The sequence below is a fragment of the Helianthus annuus genome, chromosome 2 (assembly GCF_002127325.2).
Source record: "Helianthus annuus cultivar XRQ/B chromosome 2, HanXRQr2.0-SUNRISE, whole genome shotgun sequence".
Classification (NCBI taxonomy): Eukaryota; Viridiplantae; Streptophyta; class Magnoliopsida; order Asterales; family Asteraceae; genus Helianthus; species Helianthus annuus.
The window spans coordinates 59769689-59779873 of record NC_035434.2 but is presented as its reverse complement, the minus strand read 5'-3'; the positions used below and the strand labels follow the sequence as shown (position 1 = coordinate 59779873).

At 34.6% G+C, this 10185-nt stretch overlaps 1 long non-coding RNA gene across 14 annotated transcripts; it reads right to left on the bottom strand.

Annotated features, from left to right (window-relative positions):
- Window positions 1-4979: 4979 nt before the first annotated feature.
- LOC110914333 lies at window positions 4980-9881 on the bottom strand. Of its 14 annotated transcripts, none has more exons than XR_004881445.1 (15): window positions 9782-9881; window positions 9318-9664; window positions 8859-8954; window positions 8486-8768; window positions 8205-8366; window positions 7975-8010; window positions 7785-7874; window positions 7301-7609; window positions 7074-7160; window positions 6907-6986; window positions 6543-6704; window positions 6315-6430; window positions 5997-6234; window positions 5451-5700; window positions 4980-5316 (listed from the first exon to the last, which is right to left on the bottom strand). It is a non-coding gene; the product is annotated as an uncharacterized LOC110914333 (long non-coding RNA). The 14 variants fall into 14 exon arrangements; XR_004881458.1 differs by lacking the exon at window positions 9318-9664 and having other exon boundaries at window positions 7301-7369; window positions 7539-7609; window positions 9782-9845; XR_004881451.1 differs by having other exon boundaries at window positions 7301-7369; window positions 7539-7609; window positions 9318-9790.
- Between the last annotated feature and the right edge of the window lie 304 nt (window positions 9882-10185).

Genomic DNA, 10185 nt, shown 5'->3' with positions numbered 1-10185 from the left:
CACCCCACTTACAGAAAAGCACATCGGTAGTGGCGGAAGCAGAAGAGGACGATTCACTAGGTTTTGAAGACATTTTTTGAGGAAATGAAGAACGAAGGGTGTGGGGGAAAGAAATTTAAACCCTCATATATAGAAGTGTTACTTATACGCAAAGGTAACCTTTCAAATTCAAAAAAGCGTACGGACGGAAATACGTGTCCAAACAGGGTAATTACAGTTGTCATCCCAATGATGACCCAACTGTCACATCCTATCTTGTCGCCGTCGTTTCCCCAAAACGTAACGGCACTAGGCCCAACGTATTTGGTACTAATCATAATACACTAACTTTTCTTTTCTCTCCTAGTCCGAGCTAATGAATTTCTTTTCATGAACTCGGACTGGGGGGACATGACGAGGTATGACCCGCATCGGTCAACCCGACCCGGTTATCACCTATTATTTTAATATGAATATAAATGATTATTCTAGAACTTTCCATCTCCGCACGGAAGTTACACAAGCAAATCTCCAACTTTTTGGGAAGATCATGCAAATCTCTAACTTATCGGAATAAATCCTAAGTTAGAGGAAACCCTAATGGAAAACCTATAAATAGAGGTAAACGTATAAGGTATGATCATCTTGCTCTCATATAACTTTCTCCTCTCAATTTCCCTTTACTCCCAAAAACCGAGACTTATTCTCACGCCGGAGGGTGGTTACAGGAATAACCCCATTCCTGTAACGAGTCCTAACGGTGTTTCGGTTTTGCAGCTAATCGTTCGGGTCACTGATCATTGAAGTCCTAGCCCGTAATCACCGCATAGGTCAGTGTTTCTTCACTATTTATAACACGATCTCAAAAAAAAATACATCGAGTCAACCAATTAAACTAAAACACTACCATAGTTTTGCTAAATAGTAATTTGTTAGAAAAAATGAGCAAAATCATATTTTTGAACTCAGAGCAAAGTCGTAATTTTGAGCTAGTGAAAAAAACAAAAACGATAGCAATACTACAAATTTTAACTGGGGCAAAATTGTAATTTTTTAAAGGAGGGCAAACTCATTATTTTAAACTGATGGCAAATTCATAATTTTAAGCTGGGAGGCAAAACTATAATTTTATTTTGAACTGAAGTAAAATAATAGTTTCGAACTAAGGGTAATAACGTAACCTTTGGCTGGGGACAAAAGCAAAATTTTATTTTGAAACTGAGGATAAAATCGTTATTTTAAACTGAAACATTGTTGTTGAAATCAGAAAAAGAAAAAAAAATATACAGTGGTGACCGCCCAAAGCCACCACTAATTTACAAGCACTATTCCCGCCAGTCTTGAGAATGTAGTTATTGGAAATGGAAATGGAAATAGATCGAGTGAGAAGGAAGGATCTGGGCATTTTCAAATGGCTTTTCTACTTCTATTTATACCTCACTTTAAACTTAGAGGTTACGTTTCTAGTCAAGCCACGTACGCATCAATCATTGAATTCCTTCTTATCCATGAAATTCTAATAAGCCTATTAAACTTTAAATTCTATCTTTTGATTTCAATAAGACACGTACCCCCCATTTGATTCTTAATATAAACTAGGGTTAAGACCCGTCCGCGTTGCGGCGCGGGTACATCGTAAATATTGAATGGATTAGTCCAAACGTTATATGATGCATTAACCATATGAAAACACATATTTCGACGTATCCAGTTAAACTCAGTGTAACCTGTATAAGCATTGTGATTGGACAAACGTAAAGTAAATGGAATTCATATCGAACAATCATAACGTATTATATGTGACCCAACTCATACACAGAAAACGTAACAGGTATGAAGGAAAATATGCACATGTAATTGAAAGGGATTAATTAGAGCTTTCGAAAAAGAGGGAGAAAAAAAAAACCATAATTTGACTCCACTCGGTTCGAAACAAACTTTACGAAACATACATAAAATAAACACGAAAACATATTATATTTGAACTAAATCATTTCCCAAAAAAGTTTACCTCAAAACGTAGAACAACTTGAATTTATACCAAAACGTACATAAAAATATGCACGTAAAAATGGTTTCTTTAAATGAAAACGTATTATATTTGACCTGACTCGTCTATAAAAAAAGTTTACGTCGGAATATAGAACAAATCATATTTATACATACCGGTACATAAAATATGCACACAAAAATTAGTTTTTAAGTAAAGGAAGAATAGGGGTAAACCGAAAGAAAATATTAGTAAAAAATTTAATAGGTTAAAAACGTTCGTAAAACCGTGCCAAGTAGTACCAATGCCACAACGACATCGACTCTCAACATCGTAAAAATAAAATAGATAAAATGGTAAAAATTACACAGAACGAAAAGTAGACTAAAATCGTTGAACCATGCACACCCGTTACAGTGTCTTAATGCGAAGAAATTAAGCAGAAACGTAAAATGTAGAAAATAATAACTTAGTTTATCTACGACCTGCCCGTTGCGACGAACTTTACAAAAGGGGAAAAATGGACGTGTTGCGACGGGTCTGTCAAATATGAAAAAAATAGAGCAAAAACGTTGAACCTCACATGCACGCTACGACATGTTCACTCGCAAAATTTAGAACGAAACGTAAAACGCAAAAACTTGCAAAAGATAAAAAGTATGGGGGACCAAAGTTGTAAATAACAAAGTGTTGTGTTAAATTATAAAAGATGGAAAACTTAGAGTTAAAAGTAAAAAAAAGAGGGTTAAAATGTAAAAGATAAAACTTTTAGGTTGAAAGTGGAAAATTAAGTTTTTTTTTTGGAAAACTCCCCAAGCACAAGTTATAAGTGCTAATGCATCAAAAACTTACTAATTTATATATGGAATAACTAGTTTAAGTACCCGTGTAATACACGGGTGGCTATACAAAAAAAATTATACTTTAACAGTGTTGATGTAAATAATTTAATTATATATACGTTCAATTACTAACATAAATAATAGAGAGTATATCAAATAATTTAAATACATGAATACCATAAAATTTCACAACCCATTGAAGATCTCTTTATATACAACATAGTCTAAGTACCCTTGTGTTACACGGGTTATTCAAAGTAAAATATATAATATTTAATGGTGTTGAGAAAAAAATTGAAATGAAAGAAACGTTCCATTTCTTATGTAAATATTCAATTACAATGAACCTAAAAAAATGAGTGAGAAAAAATCACAAGTTGTTAAATAAATACACATGGTATTCCTATATTATGACGAAAATCGAGAACCGCAACATAATATACAAAAATACTATAAAAACCAACAAAGAATAATTTATAAAAAAAAAGAATGAAACAACATTTTACTCCAAACTTGAGGTTCAAAGTAACTATTTGGTCCTTGATGAGAGACAGTAGAGGGGATATAACAATTGTAACACCTGGCTACATCGTTTCCGGATATAATATATAGATAAATGTTGGTCGTAATTTGTAAATTTGCTCAGATGAACTAATAACAACGAATAATTGAAATCAAACAATAAGCTATAATAAACAGACTATGAGGATGGTGTTTGGATGTGTTTTCTTAAAGTTGTAATAATCACATGAGTAAATGTTTGAGCGGAGTGGGGGTTGGGTTTAATTGGCAAAGCCATTGGAGTTAAGGTGTTGTTCTCCATAAGATGAAGGGTTCTGGCCCCACTGAAGACAGATTTAGTGTAATTTAAGCTGTTAAAAAAAGTAAATGTTTGAGAATTTGGCAAATTTTGCTTGTTTAATAAATTACAAACATGATGACCAAACGTGACATTTTTGTGAAAATGAAAATAAAGTTGAAGACTATTAAATTGTTAAAAGTAACTGGTAAATTAGTAATCTTAGTGTACTATTAGATAATGAGGTTTTTTTTTTTTTTTTTTTTTGTAGTTGGTGTTGAATTGGTTATTTGAACCTTATATAATCACACTAGGCTATCACCCGGGAACATCCCGGGTTAGGAAAATTTAGTTTTTAATAATAAAAGGTACATAAACAACATTTTTAAAGTCATTAGTATCTTCACCTCCTCAATGATGGTTGTTACTGTAGCCTGTTTGTTCTCAAAAAACAGTCGCGTTTCTCGACTTTCAGATGCACCAAAAAGCCTTTTGCACGATCCCATTAAAAGCCTTTTTAACCTTCTTTGACCCGCTAATCACATTATACTACTCAAGGAGATCATTCAAGCTAAACGCATAAATGAACACCACCTTACACCGTTGAGAGACAAGCTGCCAAATTGTTTGTGCGCACCAACAGACAAGAATTAAATACATGTTCTACATATTAAGGGACTTCAGAATAGGACCTACGCATCTCATTTTGAACGGCGATGTTCCTTCTTCCGAGCGAGTCGCACGTCAGGAGCCTATTTAGTTCTGCTCGCCATGCCACAATCCTGACCTTTGGTACCCAATTATTCCAAAAAGAAAAACTGAAACCACTCCTGCTCTGGGTGAAGACTCGAGGCCTGCTTCTTTATGCTTCTGATTGAGAAAACCCTTTTACTATCCAACTCCCAAACCCACCTGTCCGTCCCTACCCCAATCACTACAGGAGCCATAACTTGCAACAACTGATTAAGCTCAAAAGATTCAGCAGCGGATACAAACTTCATCTTTTTAAGTATAAATCCAAGTAAAAAGAGCATGAACATAAAACCCAAAATCACTAATATCCAAAAGATCTGATCCGATCCCCAAAGGTTTTAGATTTTAACATGAACACCATCATTGTTTCATCTATCCATTGAAAACATGCCTTCTTTTCCTAACGTATTTGAAAACACATTCATCACCATTGGATAAACTATGATCTTTCATGTACCTTCCCCATCCTTTCAGAGCATACATACCTTGCTCCTAGGCGTGGTTTTTAAACCAAGGCTAAAACTGAAGCGGGTCAAATAGGCCTGAAGGTTGATATTACCCTACACACTCACTCAACCAAGATAATCTAGCCCAAATCTCTTTAGCAAACACACAATTAACAAAACAATTTGAACCGAAGAAAAAAAAATTATGGCTGCATGTATTTTTCTTACAAAAAGTATCTTAATGTACCAGTTACACAAACAAAGTACCTCCAACAAACTTTCAAACTTTCTGGTTCAATCATAGGGCGTCGTAAGTGCATTTTTTACCCGCAACAGAAGCAAAGTCCAATACAATATGTTTTGTTCTTGCTGCCACAACCACCACCGTTGACCTGAATACCCGTTCTTACGCCACAGTCACAGCTCCAACGACGGAACCCTAGTCACGTCACCACCAGATCCGGGACTTCCTTTCATGGGTGTGGTCGTTCGTACGCCACAGCAATGCTAACAAAATTGAGATCAGAATAAGCAAAACATAGAGGCTGTAGTTTAAAATGAATTTGTAGATGTGATTTTACTATTTTAAAACAAAAAATACTTTAAAATAAACTAAAAAGGCTTTGAAAATATAGTCCAACCATCAATCCGGTTCGCCGGTTCAACAACCAGCACAGAACCGACTGGCCCAAATGAAGGCGGTTCAAGAGTACTTGACTGGGCTGCTTGTGTAGCTACTTTCCGCTCCGACTGGCCAGTAAGATTTGGTACTATGCTCTTATGCAGAACTGGTTGTAAGTCATGCTTTGAAAGTGATGGATGTCATATGCACATGTGTCAAAAAAGCCATTTCTATAATCGAACTGTTGATCAGCCTATATCAATGCCAAACTGCAAAAGGTTTCGAAGACAGAATGAGACAAAAGTCAAACATAGTATTTTTCTATACGGAGTTTTTTACACTAATGCTATAATATTTTTCACATTGGTTTTTTATTTATAGATGGTATCTGTTATACACATCTTGATGCCAATATAAGCTCGTTTAAAATGTGAAATACAATTTTATTTGAAAATTAGATTGTTTGACTTTCAGAAGTCAACTTGTGTTCTTTGAACAGAACAAACCATGTTGCTTCTATGTTATTCTTCCCATGAAAATAATTTATTTCGAGTGCATGACCTACCAAACAAGCTTTTTTCCTCACGCCTTGCATGACCAACCACGGTCCCTAAGCATCATCGAGTTCATTTCATAGAAAATTCCATTATCAAAGATAGAAAGCGGGTTCGAAAAGCTCCCTACATAAACATGCCATTCTCTGCAGCAACATATAGATAAGTATCCTCTTATTGATTTTGTTTAGATAGTGCATCAAGTCCATGGCTTTGAAGGATTCTATGACTTTTGATAGATCACCTCCTCTACAAGCATCAAGTCCAAGACTTTGAAGGATTTCTATGACTTTTTATTCATAAAAGATAATATCTTAACAATATAGTACCGTAAGAGGCAAAGATTGTGAATATGTGGAAACTCCAACCACAAAAGCTTTAGCCATTTTCTCAAATTCAACATTTAAAACTTCATTATCAAATCCCGCTGGTGAACTCCATGTATCTAAAATCAAATGAAAAAATAGAAGTTGCAAAACGCAAACTAAATAATACATTCTGAACCATAATCAAGAAGAAGTTAACTGAGATATATAAAGAAATTAATTATATTTTACCTGTTTATATGTTGAGGAGTTGAAGCACGAACAGGAGGGAGTGGATGATGAGAATCTTGTTCATTTACAACTTCCATTTTCTCCTCAAGTTTTCAGCTTTTTAAAAAACCCAATATAATACATCTAAAGCGTCTTCTGACCTTTTTTCAACAGTTCATATGTCTAAAAGTAACAAAAAAAACGTCAAAATCAATCCTAAATTCATAGAAGCTAACAGCTACTGGTGCTTTCGGGTGTCCAAAAAATGACCCATGATCTTTGACCGCGCTTCCCATGATGATAATGAAAGAACCCATGATAAGCTTATCAATTAACGACTATAATGTGCATTCAGCAAATAGTTTGAACTTATAACATATGTTACCTTGTAAAGAGGAATGTTTTTGACACTCGCTCCCGCTTTGCAGCTGTAAGAGACACCGCCAGAATGGCATTTGCGCCAAGCTAAACAACAAAGTGATTCATTCGTAAGTATGATTAATGTCGAATTTTGTGGAAGAAAAGAAATCGATTTAACGTTTGGAACTATACCTTTTGCTTGCACCAACCCCGCTCATTTTTGGTTCCATCTAGTTCCTGCACCATGTAATTGTCTATACCAGTTTGATCAGTCGGGTCCTGTAAAATAATTGAAATAAACATGCATTCGAATCATGCACATTTTATGATCAAAAACATTGTTTTTATGGTCCTTAAAGCGAAAATAACAACACTGAAATTGACATCAAGGGGATAAGGTTGATGAAACTGAAACAAACCTTGCCACTTAACACTCGTAACCGGACCCACATCGTCATCTACAGTCACAAGTTCCGACGCGTTACCATCTGCAGCATCCCAAAGATACTTGATCAACAATTGTACCTGGTGAAGTTTTATATATCTTTTAATAAGGTTTTTGTTAATTTAAAAAACATTGTGTGGTACACCTTCAATAAAAGTTTTAAAAGCATGGATGTAATAAGATTAGCATAGTATAAATAGGTATTCTGATACATCTATTTAAGGTACAAACTCCTTTCTCAATGCTTCCTGCCAACTCTTTTTTAACTTCTTCCAAACCAAACCTGTTTGTTCCAAATTAAGCAGATAGAAATTAAAATTTTTATTTAAAATTTTGCAAAAATTAAATAAAATCGGGAGTTCTGTTACCTACAAAAAAAACATTTTTAAAATAATTAATAAACTATGACCCGAGAAAACGTATAGATATAACGATGTATGTATAAAGCAGTTTTATACCCGAGATTCTATAAAAGCACACTCCATAATGTTAGCATCTCCTTTTAAGCCCTTGAGAGAGCGATCTGCAAACTTAACTGCTGCATACGCCTGTATAGTTTTGCAGATACTTTATTTTAGTTTTCGGATTTTAAAAGTTTTGATAGTATGAGCCTTATCAAGAATAAATATGAATTATATGACTTAGTACCATTGATAATGTTGTAGAACCAGACCCAGCTTTCGCCTGAAATGGTTACACTTAGAAATGATAATAGTGCACAAAAAATGAAATTACCAATCTACATGCAAAACTTAGATTTTATAAATAGAATAGAATGCAATAGTTCTCCTGCAGTATAACAGATGCTACATATGTAAAGTGTAAACACCGCAATAACGATCCATTGGAATGGAGTAGACCCAAACAAATGAAAGTACCTGACAAATCTTCGTATGAGATGTTTGTGAAGTTTACAATAGACCTTCAAACTGCAACGGATTTTCTTATGAGATGTTTGTACCTGATGCTTGAATGTTTAGATTTAAGAGGCTTCATCGAGAAGGAAGATGTATGCCATATCTAGGACTTCGAAAACAATCCTACACAGATCATACAAAGAAAAAACATCAAAATAATATAAATGTAATAAATAAAGTGTCATCAAGGATGGATTTAAAATTATAGAAAAGTATAAATGGAGAAAGTTTATACTTTATACCTCCTAGCAAGATCCACAAGTGCGAGTTTACCACAAATAACTTGACTATGGTATTTCCTTTTCTGTTTTCTAAGCACAGTTATTTCCAAAAGTTCACGAGACCTATTTTAAAAAGCAACATGTATACTCTGAACACTCGGAACAAAAAAAAATAATAAATTGTACATACACCACTTGTGTGTATGACTCGCCGTGATGATGTCTCGTTGGCATCTATGTTGTCAATTTTGCGCCTACTGTTCCCAACATTGAAAAGCTCAAGAATCTTATCAGCTGAGTTGACCTGAAACCATTAGACTTGATAGATTCACAACAAACTACAAAACGGAATTAATGCTTTAAAAACACAATTATACAAGTAAGATGTTTTAACCTTGATACATCTTAGCCCAGCTACAACTATCCCCTGCTCTAGGTCCTCTCTGAGTTCCAAATGATCAGATGATTTTTCAAGTAGATCGTAGATCACCTATTTACGTACCAAAGAAGGTCAAACATTCCCAACATCTTAATAAAGAAAAAGATAGAATATAGTTTTACGATTTAAGATAAGATATCAGCAAGTTTATACGCTATTATAGTGCACCTTAGTTTGAAGTTTATTATAATCCTCCATTGTCTTATTAGGCCAATTAGTTAATACATTAACATCATGGTTCAATAATGACTCAAGCATTATTAAAACAGGCATATACACATGTAGGCAACCTGGTAATTTGCTATTGTTTTCAACATGATTTTACATTAACTAAAAACATTAATACGCAAACAAAATCTCTGATGAATAACACGATGCAATCAAAATTAAGGGATTCAAACAATCCAATCTTACCCAAATCAACGATTGCTATCGAATATGAACCATAGCCGCTAGCATGGAAACCCTCAAGTCGTTACAATATTAGTTCAGATTTAGATCTACTGACAGAATATTGCTGGGGAAGATGAGAGGGTTTGGGGAGATGGATTTAGGGTTCACTGGTAAAGGAAGAGGAGACACAGCGATAAGGAAATCGAAACGATTTAGGATTTCGTGAATGAAGGATTTGGGGTTTGGCGAATGAAGGAACTATTTAGGATTCAACGAATCAGAGGTTTAGAGATTTGAAACGATGAATTCGATGGGGAAATGGAAACCATAAATTTCTTCTTTGAAACCTTGATTGTGGATTGAGTTAGCTTCAGATCAAAACATAGAATGGAGGATTTATGCGTAAAACAAAAGAGGGTGGCTCTCTTCCAGAACCAATATCAAAATCAAATGTCAAGAACTTTGAATCGGATACAGAAACTTACCATGAATACAATCTTTACAGGCAACTTTTGAAGTAGCGGTGATGAAACGTACGAGGGAATTAGAATGATTAGGGTTTTTTTTCATTATATACCCGGGTCAAATTATGCGGGTATGGCTGTTGCCATTCGGATCCCGTGTAAAATTAAAGGTTTCCCACATTTTCCCGCAATGAAGTGAGGTTGCACCACAACGCGACACGTGTCCCAAACCTTGTTTGTTTATTATATATATAGATTTCTAGAAGCATTATAAGTTCATCGGAACATATTACTTGATTATTGCGACTTCAAGTCACAAAAATAAAATAATTAGTTTTGATGGAAAGTCCAAACAACACCACATTTATAAAAGATTATAATCTTTAGTCTATTGGGTGATTTTCAAGCCATCTGACTTGTTCCTT